We start from the raw sequence: 16,362 nt of genomic DNA on the forward strand, positions 1-16,362 counted from the left end.
TAGAAATAATATTACAGGCACATATCTCAGTTGGTATAGCTGAACACAATAGTACCCGCACTAATACTGCATGCGATACTAGTCAAAAAAACGAGGGGAGTCACAAGAGAGTCTCTCACAACCACCGAAGGATGACAAACAACGAATCACAATCAGACTAACACCCACAACATACAACAATAAACAGGGACACAAAATAGCAAAATATAGCTCCTAACAAGAACTCAATACAAGAATACTATCATGATTATATCTTAAGCATATTCCAATTAATTTTTTCATTAAGTCCCAAAGGGGCAATTGTGCCCAGTTGATGGATCCATCTAGTCTCTAGGAACAATAGTTTTCCAGCTCTGTCTCCTCCCCGAATAGACACCGGGACATGGTCTATGACCATGTGACGGAGAGAGGCTACCGTATGGCCCTGTTGCAAAAAGTGGCGTGCCACCGGCTGGTCCGAAGATCTTTTAGCCAACGCTGATTTAATCGAGGACCTGTGTACCGCCATCCTTTCTCTCACAGTCCGCGTGGTTTGTCCTACGTAATAAAAACCACACGGGCAGATAATGATATAAATTACGAAAGATGATAGACAATTCAAAATATAGTTGATATTAAACCGTCTCTCATTATGAGGATGTTTAAAAGATTCACCGGTAATCATGTGGGAACACGTAGTGCAATGGAGACACTTGTAGCATCCATTGGTCCTGTGAAGAAAAGATGGCCGGGATGGTTGTTGCTGAACCAAGTTCGTAATGTCTGTACAGTTAGGGGGAGGAGAGGGGAGGGTTAGTATACTTACCTACCTCAGTCGGGATCTCCTCCATCGGGCATCTGTCGGGATTTCAGCTGCCGGCATTTCAATTCCATTCCGATCCATATATTATATATATCTATATATACAAATAAAAAAATAAATAATATATATATATATACATACACACACATATATATTAGGGGTGAGCGGGTTCGGATTTCTGAAATCCGAACCCCCCCCGATCCGAGGCCGATCCGAGTCAGGCTCGACTTTTCCCGCCTGACTCAGATCTGAAGTCGAGGCAAAACGTCATCATCCCGCCTTCCGGGTCTCGCGGGTTTTGGATCCTATATAAGGTACCCGCGTCGGCGCCATTTTCTCACTCGGCTGTGGACAGTGAAGAGGGAGGGTGGGAGTTAGGGCTGGCTGGGCTGTGTAGTGTAGTGTAGTGCAGAGTAGTGTTGTGCTGTGCTGTGCTGCTGTTGTCCACTACTTCAAAGTCCATAGGGGCTGGGTGGACTGTGTTGTGCAGTCAGTTCTCCATAGGGGCTGTGTCCACTCCAAAGTCCTGTGCAGTGTCCCAGTCCTAAAGGGGTGCTGTAGTGTTGTCCAGGGGGTGCTCTGTCCATCAGGGGTGCTCTCCCCAAGTGCTAAAAAAATTATATTTTTTCTGTGTTTGTGAATTGTGTGCGCAGTAGCCGCACATGCATCAACAAAGTAGTGCCAAGCGTGCGCCTGTGTCATAAGTAAAGGGCCGGCTGGCTTGACCGTTAAAGGGTGCTGTAACCCCCAAAGTACACTCCAAACCAAATAACAAAATATTTTTTCTGTGTTTGTGAATTGTGTGCGCAGTAGCCGCACGTGCATCAACAAAGTAGTGCCAAGCGTGCGCCTGTGTCATAAGTAAAGGGCCGGCTGGCTTGACCGTTAAAGGGTGCTGTAACCCCCAAAGTACACTCCAAACCAAATAAAAAAATATTTTCTGTTTGTGAATTGTGTGCGCAGTAGCCGCACGTGCATCAACAAAGTAGTGCCAAGCGTGCGCCTGTGTCATAAGTAAAGGGCCGGCTGGCTTGACTGTTAAAGGGTGCTGTAACCCCCAAAGTACACTCCAGTCCAAACCAAAAAAAAATATATTTTCTGTGTTTGTGACTTGTGTGCACTGTGGCTGCACGTGCATCAACAAAGTAGCAGCGCCAAGCGTGCGCCTGTGTCCCATAAGTAAAGAGCCGGCTGGCTCATTTCTTAAAGGGTGGTGTAACCCACAAAGTGCACTACTCTTCAGCAAAAATAAAAAAATATTTTCTGTGTTTGTGTGCGCTTTAGCCGCACGTATATATCAATATAACATAAATGGAGGACCAAACTTTCTCTGATAAAAATAAAATAGGGAAAGATCAAGAACCACTTCCTCCTAGTGCTGTTGCTGCTGCTGGGAGTTGTTCATCATCCCAGAGAGGAAGTAGGAACACCACCACTTTTACTAAACAATTGACCCTCCAACAGTCCCTAGCGATGAGGATGAAGTACGACAGCAGTCATCCTGAAGCAAAACGTATAACTGAGGCCTTGACTGCTATGTTGGTGTTAGACGTGGGTCCGGTATCCGCCATTAGTGCAGTGGGATTTAGACAATTGATGGAGGTAGTGTGTCCCCGGTTCCAAATCCCGTCTAGATTCCACCTGTATCCTCAAAGCAGCAGCGTCTGTCTGTTAAAGGGTGGTGTAACCCTCAAAGTGCGCTCCACAAACAATAAAAATATTCTTTTTTTTTCTGTCTTTGTGAATTGTGTGGGCTGTAGCCGCACTTGCATCCTCAAAGCAGCAGCGACAAGTGTGCGTCTGTCTGTTAAAGGGTGGTGTAACCCTCAAAGTGTGCTCCACAAACAATAAAAATATTCTTCTTTTTTTTTTCTGTCTTTGTGAAATGTGTGGGCTGTAGCCGCACCTGCATCCTTAAAGCAGCAGCGACAAGCGTGCGTCTGTCTGTTAAAGGGTGGTGTAACCCTCAAAGTGCTCCAAAAAATAAAAAATATTTTTTTTATGTGTTTGTGACTTGAGTGTGATGTAGCCGCACGTGCAGCAACACAGTAGCAGAGCGTGTGCCTGTGGCATAAGTCAAGGGCCGGTTTGGACATCTGGTCCGGACTGAAGGACGTGCCAACAATTTCTGACAAGTCTACTGTCACTGCATATGATACTGTCCTCAAAACAGCAGCGACAAGCATGCGTCTGTCTGTTAAAGGGTGGTGTAACCCTCAAAGTGCGCTCCACAAACAATTAAAAAATTCTTATTTTTTTTTCTGTCTTTGTGAAATGTGTGGGCTGTAGCCGCACCTGCATCCTTAAAGCAGCAGCGACAAACGTGCATCTGTCTGTTAAAGGGTGGTGACACCCTCAAAGTGCGCTCCACAAACAATAAAAATATTCTTCCTTTTTTTTCTGTCTTTGTGAAATGTGTGGGCTGTAGCCGCACCTGCATCCTCAAAGCAGCAGCGACAAGCGTGCGTCTGTCTGTTAAAGGATTACATCGGTGACAGCATCCAAGTAGGCATGTCAGACAGTCCGTACCTGTACTGGCAGGAAAAAGAAGCAATTTGGAGGTCCCTGTACAAACTGGCTCTATTTTATACGAGTTGCCCCCCCTCCAGTGTGTACTCCGAAAGAGTGTTTAGTGCAGCCGGGAACCTTGTCAGCAAAAGGCGTAGGAGGTTGCTTCCACAAAATGTGGAGAAGATGATGTTCATAAAATGAATTATCAACTCTTCCAGGGAGACCAGCCTCCAGAACGTACAGAAGGACCTGTGGTTGTGGATTCCAGCGGGGACGAATTAATACTCTGTGAGGATGAGGATGTACACAACACTGAAGAGGGTGAGGAATCGGAGGATGAGGACGACATCTTGCCTCCGTAGAGCCAGTTTGTGCAGGGACAGATTAATTGCCAGCTTGTTTTGTGGGCGGCCCAAACAAACCAATCATTTCATCCACAGTCGTGTGGCAGACCCTGGCGCTGAAATGTTTGGTTTGTTACAGTGTGCATGTCCTGTTTATAGAACATAAGGGTGGGTGGGAGGACAATTCCATCTTGCACCTCTTTTTTTTCTTTGAATTATGTACTGTTTGGGGCCTAGTTTTTCAAACTGCCATCCTGTCTGCCACTGCAGTGTCACTCCTAGATGGACCACGTGTTTGTGCCGCCCACTCGTATCTCTTAGCATAGTCATCCAGCTACCTCGGTGCAACCTTTTGGATATAAAAACACTATTGTGAGGTGTGAGGTGTTCAGAATAGACTGGAAATTAGTGGAAATTAAGGTTATTGAGGTTAATAATAGCATAGGAGCAGAAAAACACACAAATTCTGTGATTTTAGCTGTTTTTATTAGGGGTGAGCGGGTTCGGATTTCTGAAATCCGAACCCCCCCGAGCCCCCCCGATCCGAGTCCGATTCGAATCAGGCTCGACTTTTCCCGCCTGACTCGGATCTGAAATCGAGGCAAAACGTCATCATCCCGCCTTCCGAGTCTCGCGGGTTTTGGATCCTATATAAGGTACCCACGTCGGCGCCATTTTCTCACTCGGCTGTGGACAGTGAAGAGGGAGGGTGGGAGTTAGGGCTGTGTAGTGTAGTGTAGTGTAGTGCTGCTGTTGTCCACTACTTCAAAGTCCATAGGGGCTGGCTGTGTTGTGCTGTGCTGCTGTTGTTAATAGGGGCTGTGTCCACTACTTCAAAGTCCATAGGGGCTGGCTGGACTGTGTTGTGCAGTCAGTTCTCCATAGGGGCTGTGTCCACTCCAAAGTCCTGTGCAGTGTCCCAGTCCTAAAGGAGTGCTGTAGTGTTGTCCAGGGGGTGCTCTGTCCATCAGGGGTGCTCCCCCCAAGTGCTAAAAAAATAATATATTTTCTGTGTTTGTGAATTGTGTGCGCAGTAGCCGCACGTGCATCAACAAAGTAGTGCCAAGCGTGCGCCTGTGTCATAAGTAAAGGGCCGGCTGGCTTGACCGTTAAGGGTGCTGTAACCCCCGAAAGTACACTCCAGTCCAAACCAAAAAAAAAATTATTTTCTGTGTTTGTGAATTGTGTGCGCAGTAGCCGCACGTGCATCAACAAAGTAGTGCCAAGCGTGCGCCTGTGTCATAAGTAAAGGGCCGGCTGGCTTGACCGTTAAGGGTGCTGTAACCCCCGAAAGTACACTCCAGTCCAAACCAAAAAAAAAATTATTTTCTGTGTTTGTGAATTGTGTGCGCAGTAGCCGCACGTGCATCAACAAAGTAGTGCCAAGCGTGCTCCTGTGTCATAAGTAAAGGGCCGGCTGGCTTGACCGTTAAGGGTGCTGTAACCCCCGAAAGTACACTCCAGTCCAAACCAAAAAAAAATTTATTTTCTGTGTTTGTGAATTGTGTGCGCAGTAGCCGCACGTGCATCAACAAAGTAGTGCCAAGCGTGCGCCTGTGTCATAAGTAAAGGGCCGGCTGGCTTGACCGTTAAGGGTGCTGTAACCCCCGAAAGTACACTCCAGTCCAAACCAAAAAAAAAATTATTTTCTGTGTTTGTGAATTGTGTGCGCAGTAGCCGCACGTGCATCAACAAAGTAGTGCCAAGCGTGCGCCTGTGTCATAAGTAAAGGGCCGGCTGGCTTGACCGTTAAGGGTGCTGTAACCCCCGAAAGTACACTCCAGTCCAAACCAAAAAAAAAATTATTTTCTGTGTTTGTGAATTGTGTGCGCAGTAGCCGCACGTGCATCAACAAAGTAGTGCCAAGCGTGCGCCTGTGTCATAAGTAAAGGGCCGGCTGGCTTGACCGTTAAGGGTGCTGTAACCCCCGAAAGTACACTCCAGTCCAAACCAAAAAAAAAATTATTTTCTGTGTTTGTGAATTGTGTGCGCAGTAGCCGCACGTGCATCAACAAAGTAGTGCCAAGCGTGCGCCTGTGTCATAAGTAAAGGGCCGGCTGGCTTGACCGTTAAGGGTGCTGTAACCCCCGAAAGTACACTCCAGTCCAAACCAAAAAAAAAATTATTTTCTGTGTTTGTGAATTGTGTGCGCAGTAGCCGCACGTGCATCAACAAAGTAGTGCCAAGCGTGCACCTGTGTCATAAGTAAAGGGCCGGCTGGCTTGACCGTTAAGGGTGCTGTAACCCCCGAAAGTACACTCCAGTCCAAACCAAAAAAAAAATTATTTTCTGTGTTTGTGAATTGTGTGCGCAGTAGCCGCACGTGCATCAACAAAGTAGTGCCAAGCGTGCGCCTGTGTCATAAGTAAAGGGCCGGCTGGCTTGACCGTTAAGGGTGCTGTAACCCCCGAAAGTACACTCCAGTCCAAACCAAAAAAAAAATTATTTTCTGTGTTTGTGAATTGTGTGCGCAGTAGCCGCACGTGCATCAACAAAGTAGTGCCAAGCGTGCGCCTGTGTCATAAGTAAAGGGCCGGCTGGCTTGACCGTTAAGGGTGCTGTAACCCCCGAAAGTACACTCCAGTCCAAACCAAAAAAAAAATTATTTTCTGTGTTTGTGAATTGTGTGCGCAGTAGCCGCACGTGCATCAACAAAGTAGTGCCAAGCGTGCGCCTGTGTCATAAGTAAAGGGCCGGCTGGCTTGACCGTTAAGGGTGCTGTAACCACCGAAAGTACACTCCAGTCCAAACCAAAAAAAAAATTATTTTCTGTGTTTGTGAATTGTGTGCACTGTGGCTGCACGTGCATCAACAAAGGAGCAGCGCCAAGCGTGCGCCTGTGTCCCATAAGTAAAGAGCCGGCTGGCTCATTTCTTAAAGGGTGGTGTAACCCACAAAGTGCACTACTCTCCAGCAAAAATAAAATAATATTTTCTGTGTTTGTGTGCGCTTTAGCCGCACGTATATATATCAATATAACATAAATGGAGGACCAAACTTTCTCCGATAAAAATAAAATAGGGAAAGATCAAGAACCACTTCCTCCTAGTGCTGTTGCTGCTGCTGGGAGTTGTTCATCATCCCAGAGAGGAAGTAGGAACATCACTACTTTTACTAAACAATTGACCCTCCAACAGTCCCTAGCGATGAGGATGAAGTACGACAGCAGTCATCCTGAAGCAAAACGTATAACTGAGGCCTTGACTGCTATGTTGGTGTTAGACGTGCGTCCGGTATCCGACATTAGTGCAGTGGGATTTAGACAATTGATGGAGGTAGTGTGTCCTCGGTTCCAAATCCCGTCTAGATTCCACCTGCATCCTCAAAGCAGCAGCGACAAGCGTGCGTCTGTCTGTTAAAGGGTGGTGACACCCTCAAAGTGTGCTACACAAACAATTAAAATATTGTTCTTTTTTTTTCTGTCTTTGTGAATTGTGTGGGCTGTAGCCGCACCTGCATCCTTAAAGCAGCAGCGACAAGCGTGCGTCTGTCTGTTAAAGGGTGGTGACACCCTCAAAGTGTGCTACACAAACAATTAAAATATTGTTCTTTTTTTTTGGTCTTTGTGAAATGTGTGGGCTGTAGCCGCACCTGCATCCTTAAAGCAGCAGCGACAAGCGTGCATCTGTCTGTTAAAGGGTGGTGACACCCTCAAAGTGTGCTACACAAACAATTAAAATATTGTTCTTTTTTTTTCTGTATTTGTGAATTGTGTGGGCTGTAGCCGCACCTGCATCCTTAAAGCAGCAGCGACAAGCGTGCGTCTGTCTGTTAAAGGGTGGTGACACCCTCAAAGTGTGCTACACAAACAATTAAAATATTGTTCTTTTTTTTTTGGTCTTTGTGAAATGTGTGGGCTGTAGCCGCACCTGCATCCTTAAAGCAGCAGCGACAAGCGTGCGTCTGTCTGTTAAAGGGTGGTGACACCCTCAAAGTGTTCTACACAAACAATTAAAATATTGTTCTTTTTTTTTCGGTCTTTGTGAAATGTGTGGGCTGTAGCCGCACCTGCATCCTTAAAGCAGCAGCGACAAGCGTGCGTCTGTCTGTTAAAGGGTGGTGACACCCTCAAAGTGTTCTACACAAACAATTAAAATATTGTTCTTTTTTTTCGGTCTTTGTGATATGTGTGGGCTGTAGCCGCACCTGCATCCTTAAAGCAGCAGCGACAAGCGTGCGTCTGTCTGTTAAAGGGTGGTGTAACTCTCAAAGTGCTCCAAAAAATAAAAAACTATTTTTTTAATGTGTTCGTGACTTGTGTGCGATGTAGCCGCACCTGCATCCTTAAAGCAGCAGCGACAAGCGTGCGTCTGTCTGTTAAAGGGTGGTGACACCCTCAAAGTGTTCTACACAAACAATTAAAATATTGTTCTTTTTTTTTCGGTCTTTGTGAATTGTGTGGGCTGTAGCCGCACCTGCATCCTTAAAGCAGCAGCGACAAGCGTGCGTCTGTCTGTTAAAGGGTGGTGACACCCTCAAAGTGTTCTACACAAACAATTAAAATATTGTTCTTTTTTTTTCGGTCTTTGTGAAATGTGTGGGCTGTAGCCGCACCTGCATCCTTAAAGCAGCAGCGACAAGCGTGCGTCTGTCTGTTAAAGGGTGGTGTAACTCTCAAAGTGTTCCAAAAAATAAAAAACTATTTTTTTAATGTGTTTGTGACTTGTGTGCGATGTAGCCACACTTGCATCCTCAAAGCAGCAGCGACAAGCGTGCGTCTGTCTGTTAAAGGGTGGTGACACCCTCAAAGTGTGCTACACAAACAATTAAAATATTGTTCTTTTTTTTTCTGTCTATGTGAATTGTGTGGGCTGTAGCCGCACCTGCATCCTTAAAGCAGCAGCGACAAGCGTGCGTCTGTCTGTTAAAGGGTGGTGACACCTCAAAGTGTTCTACACAAACAATTAAAATATTGTTCTTTTTTTTTTGGTCTTTGTGAAATGTGTGGGCTGTAGCCGCACCTGCATCCTTAAAGCAGCAGCGACAAGCGTGCGTCTGTCTGTTAAAGGGTGGTGACACCTCAAAGTGTTCTACACAAACAATTAAAATATTCTTCTTCTTTTTTCTGTCTTTGTGAATTGTGTGGGCTGTAGCCGCACTTGCATCCTCAAAGCAGCAGCGACAAGCGTGCGTCTGTCTGTTAAAGGGTGGTGTAACCCTCAAAGTGTGCTCCACAAACAATAAAAATATTCTTTTTTTTTTCTGTCTTTGTGAATTGTGTGGGCTGTAGCCGCACTTGAATCCTCAAAGCAGCAGCGACAAGCGTGCGTCTGTCTGTTAAAGGATTACATCGGTGACAGCATCCAAGTAGGCATGTCAGACAGTCCGTACCTGTACTGGCAGGAAAAAGAAGCAATTTGGAGGTCCCTGTACAAACTGGCTCTATTTTACCTGAGTTGCTCCCCCTCCAGTGTGTACTCCGAAAGAGTGTTTAGTGCAGCCGGGAACCTTGTCAGCGAAAGGCGTAGGAAGTTGCTTCCACAAAATGTGGAGAAGATGATGTTCATAAAATGAATTATCAACTCTTCCAGGGAGACTAGCCTCCAGAACGTACAGAGGGACCTGTGGTTCCAGCAGGGACGAATTAATACTCTGTGAGGATGAGGATGTACACACTGAAGAGGGTGAGGAATCGGTGGATGAGGAGGATGAGGATGACATCTTGCCTCCGTAGAGCCAGTTTGTGCAGGGACAGATAAATTGCCAGCTTGTTTTGTGGGGGCCCAAACGAACCAATCATTTCAGCCACAGTTGTGTGGCAGACCCTGGCGCTGAAATGATTGGTTTGTTAAAGTGTGCATGTCCTGTTTATACAACATAAGGGTGGGTGGGAGGGCCCAAGGACAATTCCATCTTGCACCTCTTTTTTTTCTTTGCATTATGTACAGTTTGGGGCCTAGTTTTTCAATGCCATCCTGTCTGCCACTGCAGTTTCACGCCTAGATGGGTCACGTGTTTGTGCCGCCCACTTGTGTCGCTTAGCATAGTCATCCAGCTACCTCGGTGCAACCTTTTGGACATTAAAACACTATTGTGAGGTGTGAGGTATTCAGAATAGACTGGAAATGAGTGGAAATTAAGGTTATTGAGGTTAATAATAGCATAGGAGCAGAAAAACCTACAAATTCTGTGATTTTAGCTGTTTTTATGCTTTTTTTCAAAAAAATACAGATCCAAAACACAAAACCCAGAACCCAAAACACGCAAGGGTGGTTTTGGCAAAACCAATCCAGATCCAAAACACGAAGAAAGATCCAGATCCAAAACCAAAACACAAAACACGAAAAGTGGCCGGTGCACACCCCTAGTTTTTATGCTTTTTAAAAAAAAAATACAGATCCAAAACACAAAACCCAGAACCCAAAACACGGAAGGGTGGTTTTGGCAATACCAATCCAGATCCAAAACACGAAGAAAGATCCAGATCCAAAACCAAAACACAAAACACGAAAAGTGGCCGGTGCACACCCCTAATATATATATATATATATATATATATATATATATATATATACATACATACATGCACACTCACTTATACATACATACAAATGGTGGGGTAATTTGTGCGGGGGAAGGGGTGCACCTATGATGGAGACTTGTGATCGAGGGGGGGACAAGACCGGCGGGGGGGCAGACCTGTGATTGCGGGGGTGGAGGAGAACACCCGCGGGCGGGAAGACTGACCTGTGATCGCGGGGGGGGGGCAGGGATGCAGGCATGGCACAGTGAAGGTGCAGCTGCGGGTGGTGATCGCGGAGGGGAGGTGGTGCACACGTGGGGAGGGGGTGAGGGCAGTGCACACTGAAGCTGCAACAGTGGGTGGTCTTGTGGGGACGGCAGTGGAGACCAGTGCTGTTGTCAGGGGCGGGGGGCTACATACTTACTGGAGACTGGTGAGAGACTGTAGTGCAGCAGCTCCACCGATCCTCTCCTACAGTGCACCTGCCCCATCCCCTATACAAACAGGGTCACACAGACATACATGGAGGAAAGGACAGACATATACACATACATACACACACTGGCAAGCAGGGTCGTACATAGACCCATACATATTGACAAGGAGGGTCACACATATACACGTACAGGCAGGGTGGTTCACACATAGGCACATACATACAGGCAGGGTGGTTCACACACACATACATACATTCAGGCAAGGAGGCTCACACAGACACATACATACAGACAGGGAGGGACGATCACAGATACATACAGGCAGACATGGAGGCTCACACAGACACATACATACAGTCATGCATACATACATGGAGGTAGGATCAGTGCTCGAAGTGAGCCGGTATACAACGGTATGGTATACCGGCACTTCAAGCACTGCCACTGAACATTTTTTTTGTTGTCAAATTCCATGAGCGGCTGAGCTGATTGCGGATAATGTGGCCTCCGTCCGCTACACTGGTCCGCTGAGGCTGCATTGAAGAGGGGGCATTGAGCGGTAGATCGGTGTGTCTCTCCTGCCGGCTGAGAGACCCCCTGAAACCTGCCACCCCAGCGGCCGGCATCCATCTACACTGAAGGCTCACATACCAAGACAAGAGCAGAGACACTGCTGCTGCTGCTGCTGGGTCCAGCGCCAGTGACATCAGTGCATCATTGGCTGGCCCACTCTGCTGCTCCGACCCCAGCCTGCTCGATTTCAGGACCAGTGTACCCCCCCTCCTCCCGCCCGCTGCTGCCTCCTGCCCTGGTGCAGAGATCCGGTGGACCAAGTCCCTACTACTGTAGGACACAGCTGCTCTGCACTTCTCCTCCAGCATTTTGCACGGGATTCCAGGCTGACAGGTCTGCGAGTCAATTAGAGCTCGTGGACCTGTCAGCCTGGGAGCCCTGGCAGAGCGCAGGAGGAGAAGTGCAGCGCAGCAGGTGCTTACCTCGGAGCGGCTTGTTGGCCTTCCCCTGGATTTCTAGTTGTAGACTCTGCGCAAAATGTATCCTCCCCTTCCCCGCGGCCCACTGGCTCCGCCACTCCCCCTGTTGCCACCCGGATCGAGACCAGCATCTTTCACCCGGCTGCTGCCTCCTGCTCTCCAGTCCCTCGGAGGCTCCTGCTGTTTCAGGGCAGAGGAGCCGGTGTCCTGCTATCGATACTACCTGTCTCTTGCATATTATCTGCTTGCCTGCCTACTACCTACATACCTATCTACCTACCTCCTGCCTACATACTACCTACCTGCTATCTACTTACCAACTGCCCACCTTCCTACTACCTACATACCCATCTACCTACTCTACTTACCTACCTACCTCCTGCCTACATACCACTTACCTGCTATCTACTTATCAACTTCCCACCTTCCTCCTACCTACATACCTGCCTACTCTCTACTTACCTACCTACCTCCTGCCTACATACTACCTACATGCCATCTAGCCTAACTACCTACTGTGTACTTTTCAACTGCCCACCTATCTACTACCTACCTTACTACTTATCTACAGTCTACTATATACATACCTACCACTTGCTTACATACTACCTACCTGCTATAAACCTAACTACCTATTGTCTTCTTCCATGCTACTTACTTTCCTACTACCTACCTTATTATTTACCTGTCTACTCTCTACTTACCTACATCCTGCCTATATACTACCAACCTGCTATTAACCTTACTACCAATTGTCTACTTACCTACTGCCCACCTTCTGACTGCCTACCTTACTACTTACTGATCTACCGCTCACTTACCTACTATCGACTATACAGGAGAGACTGGATTGCTACGCATGTAGTGGTCTGTGAGCTAGCGGACAGTGCTAGATTCAAAATAACTGTGGCGCTGTGCTACTGTCTCTCCATGAATGCCTGATGGGCCTATCACCAAATCCACAACTGCTGCTGCTGACACATGTGAGGGAGGTCTGCGGCCAGTGCTTGATGTGGAGGTGAGAGGATGCTAGTGGGACATGGGGTAGTAAGAGGCTACGTGTAAGGGGGGCTTTACTGTGGGGCATAATGCGTAAGGTGCACTAATTCTGCAGGGCATAATTTGTAGAGGGCATTACTGTGTGGCATCACTTGTAAAGGGCGTCACTGTGTGGCATAATGTGTTATAAGGGGCATTACTGTGGCATAATGTATAAGGGGCACTACTACTGCATGTCATAATGTGTTATAAAGGGCATTACTATTGTGTGGCATAATGTGCGTTAGGGGTACTATGGTGTGTTACACTACACTGAAGAAAAGGGGGCGCATCTTAAGGACACACCCCTTCGGAGTTACCACATCCCCTTTTCCGGTGCATTAGTATGACCTTATATATTCCATACCCCCACTTCAAAATTATCACTTCGACCACTGGGTAGGATCACACATACATAGTCATACATACATACAGGCAGGCAGGCAAGCAAGGAGGCTCACACAGACACATACATACAGACAGGGAGGGATGATCACAGATACATACAGGCAGACATGGAGGTTCACACAGACATACATACAGTCATACATACATACATACATGGAGGTAGGATCACACATACATAGTCATACATACATACAGGCAGGCAGGCAAGCAAGGAGGCTCACACAGACACATACATACAGGAAGGCTCGCACATACATACATACAGGGAGGTAGGATCACACATACATACAGGCAGGCAAGGAGGCTCACACAGACATACATACAGGGAGAATCACACATACATACATGCAGCTCACACAGACACATACATACAGGGAGGTAGGGTCACACATACATACATACATGCATATTGTGTGTGTATATATATATGTAGATATATATAATATACACACACAATATGGGGCAGCAGGAGAAACCTCCTGAAAAGGGAGGCCATCCACAGCACTCCAGGGATCGGAGGTCGGCCAGGCAGCACCCCGTCAGGTGTCAGCGGTGATAGAGCAGGTGAGTATCGGGCTCTGGGAAGGGGGGTTGGTCGGCTCCAGGGTGGCGGACGCAGTTGTGATCGCGGGGGTACACCCGCAGGGGGGGAGGGGGCTGCACTCGCGTGTGTGGATGGGTGCCTGCAGCTGTGATCGCGGGGGTTTGTATCCGCGGGAGGGGGGTAGGTGCAGCACTGCAGCTTTGATCGAGGCTAGAGAGGGGGTGCAGCTGTGATCGCAGGGGTTGGGGGGGAGGGGGCGGGTGGCAACTGTGATCGCGGGGGCTTGTACCAGCGGCGGGGGGGGGGGTGCAGCTCTGCTGCTTTGATCGAGGAAGGAGAGGAGCTGCAGCTGTGATCACAGACCTGGTCTGTGCAGCAGCTGTACGGATCCTCTCCCCCGACAGGGGCAGTACAGCCGGCAGGTGGTGAAGTAGGCGTACACTACCGACCAGTGTCCGCCTACTTATCATTCAGTTGGGTGGAACTTTCCCCCTACACTAGAATGATAGTTGATGAAAATCAAACGTTTGATTTTCTCCAACTAGTTGGAACGACCATTTTTGGACATTTTTCAGCGTGTGGGAGCAAACGGCTGACAATCGTTTGCTCCCACACACTGGACGATTATCATTCCAACCAGCCAACTAGTTGGCTGGTTGGAATGATATCGTTCTGGTGTGTGGGGGACTTTAGAGCATTCTGGAGTGAGTTCTAAGGCTGGTAAGGAAAATGATTTGGGGAACAGGTACTTCAAAGAAAACCCAGCCATTTATCGATAAAAAATATATATCCTGCCTACTGCATATATACTCTGCATAGACCTTCATGAAATCATGTGCAGTTTTTAAATGTATGTGATATTTCATCTCTCATCCTGCCTACTGCATATATACTCTGCATAGACCTTCATGCAATCACGTGCAGTTTTTAAATGTATGTGATATTTCATCTCTTGCATAGATTTGTTTGTACATGTGTAGTCTATATTGTTCAGTGAAGCATAGTTTATGGTATATATCTGGCCTGGTTTTTGCTCCAACTCAGAGCAAGTTATCTCCTTTGATCAGCAGACCAATTGAGTCAGATGTAGCCTGTCTTAATCAAGGATACAACTCCTTTATATTCAGTATAGGGGGCAGCTGGGGATGTTTGGCAGTTGGGGTTAAAAGCACCAAGTGTTAAATGCACAAAGTGTGATTACATAACAGTTAATCAAACAGTTGAACAAACATTGACCAACATCTAAGGTAATTTCAGATTTAGACAAATTTCTGTTTTAAACTAACAAACCTAATACTCACCATGTACTACACATTTCTTTTCATCAAAAAACTATTCTTTATATTTTCTCTAAGGATATAACATCCTTACCTCTCCCTGCATCTCACCTCTCTGTGCTCATTGCAGCCGTGTTGATTCACTCCCCTCCTCCTAAAATTCATGAGCTTTCTTTTCATCATACATTGACTATTACAACCTCATTGTGTCACTATAAAGAACTTTTACAACTATATCTACTTCTCTATCCTTCTGATTTTATTATCTGGTGACATATCACCAAATCCAGGCCCCACACAAATACACAGTGGTTTTAATATGGAATAAATACCCTGCAAACCCCATGTATCCCCCATCACCCTCCAAATCAATAAATGTGCCTTATGGAATTCACACTCTATCATTAGTTTACATCTGAACATCTCTTTACAACTACTATTTTCACCAATTTCTACATTTACCTGAGACTGCTGGTTCACACCTTAACCAGACAGTAACAACCATGGCTTTCCACAGACAACTACAACAACTGTCACGTAAAGTAGAATGTCAGAGGTGTAAATCTTACTCCATCTTACTTGCTCACATAATGTAAAACAGGAATCCACCCATCTGTCATTCTAACCCTCTGTTCCATGCTCACTGTCTACCCCATCTGTGTCACCCCTGTCTGTATGCCCTTTCCCTTTAGAATGTAAGCTCTCACGAGCAGGGCCCTCTTCCCTCACGTGCTTTTCCTTCCTTTACTTATATTATCTACTTTATACTCCTTAAAACAGCACCTAACCCTTGACTTTTGCCATCCTGCTACTGTTGCAACAATGTTTATATAACATGTACTTGTCCTGCAATGTCTTATACTGTATGTCAGTGTTTTCTTGTTCTGTTCAACTGTTTATGTACTTTTTGTACTTGTTAGGTGCTGCGGAACCCTTGTGGCTTCATATAAATAAAGGATAATAATAATAATATATCAGTTACAAATGTTGTCACCAGGTGGCGATACAAATCACTTAAAGTGCACTCCAACTGCTAAGGAACCAAAGAACAGGTCATCAGCTGCTACTTGTAGACATCTTGGGTACCCCGATCACTGAACCTCCCCCCATGCCACTTTTGGTTGTAGATTTTTTGAAGAACATTCCCAGCCAATATTTGAGAGAGGTGCCAGTCAATGTACTGGGTCGCGGGCCATAACACACAGGTTTATTTATTAGGCTGCCTTTCATTGATTTGTCCAGTTTGATAAAGTTAGGAAAGCAGCCGGCTTCATGTTACATGATGGTCTCTGTATTCCTAGAGATGGGCGCAGTGCGCCATAACTAGAAGCATCTAAGCCAGTGGCATAACTACTGTCCCTGCAGCCCCGTGGTGGCTTGGGGGCGCCGGCGTCAATGAAGTGAGGGGAGAAAGGCAGCCGCACTGACTGCTGTGCCTGAGCCGGAGTTACTGTCAGGTGAGCCACGAGCCGGCGGTGATACAGGGCTGCCAGCAGCGGCTGCACCTGGCTGTGTCTGTGTGTCACAGTGTGTGACTGTGAAGACA

Source organism: Taudactylus pleione, unplaced genomic scaffold, assembly GCF_031769625.1.
Source record: "Taudactylus pleione unplaced genomic scaffold, aTauple2 ptg000518l, whole genome shotgun sequence".
In the NCBI taxonomy this organism is placed as follows: domain Eukaryota; kingdom Metazoa; phylum Chordata; class Amphibia; order Anura; family Myobatrachidae; genus Taudactylus; species Taudactylus pleione.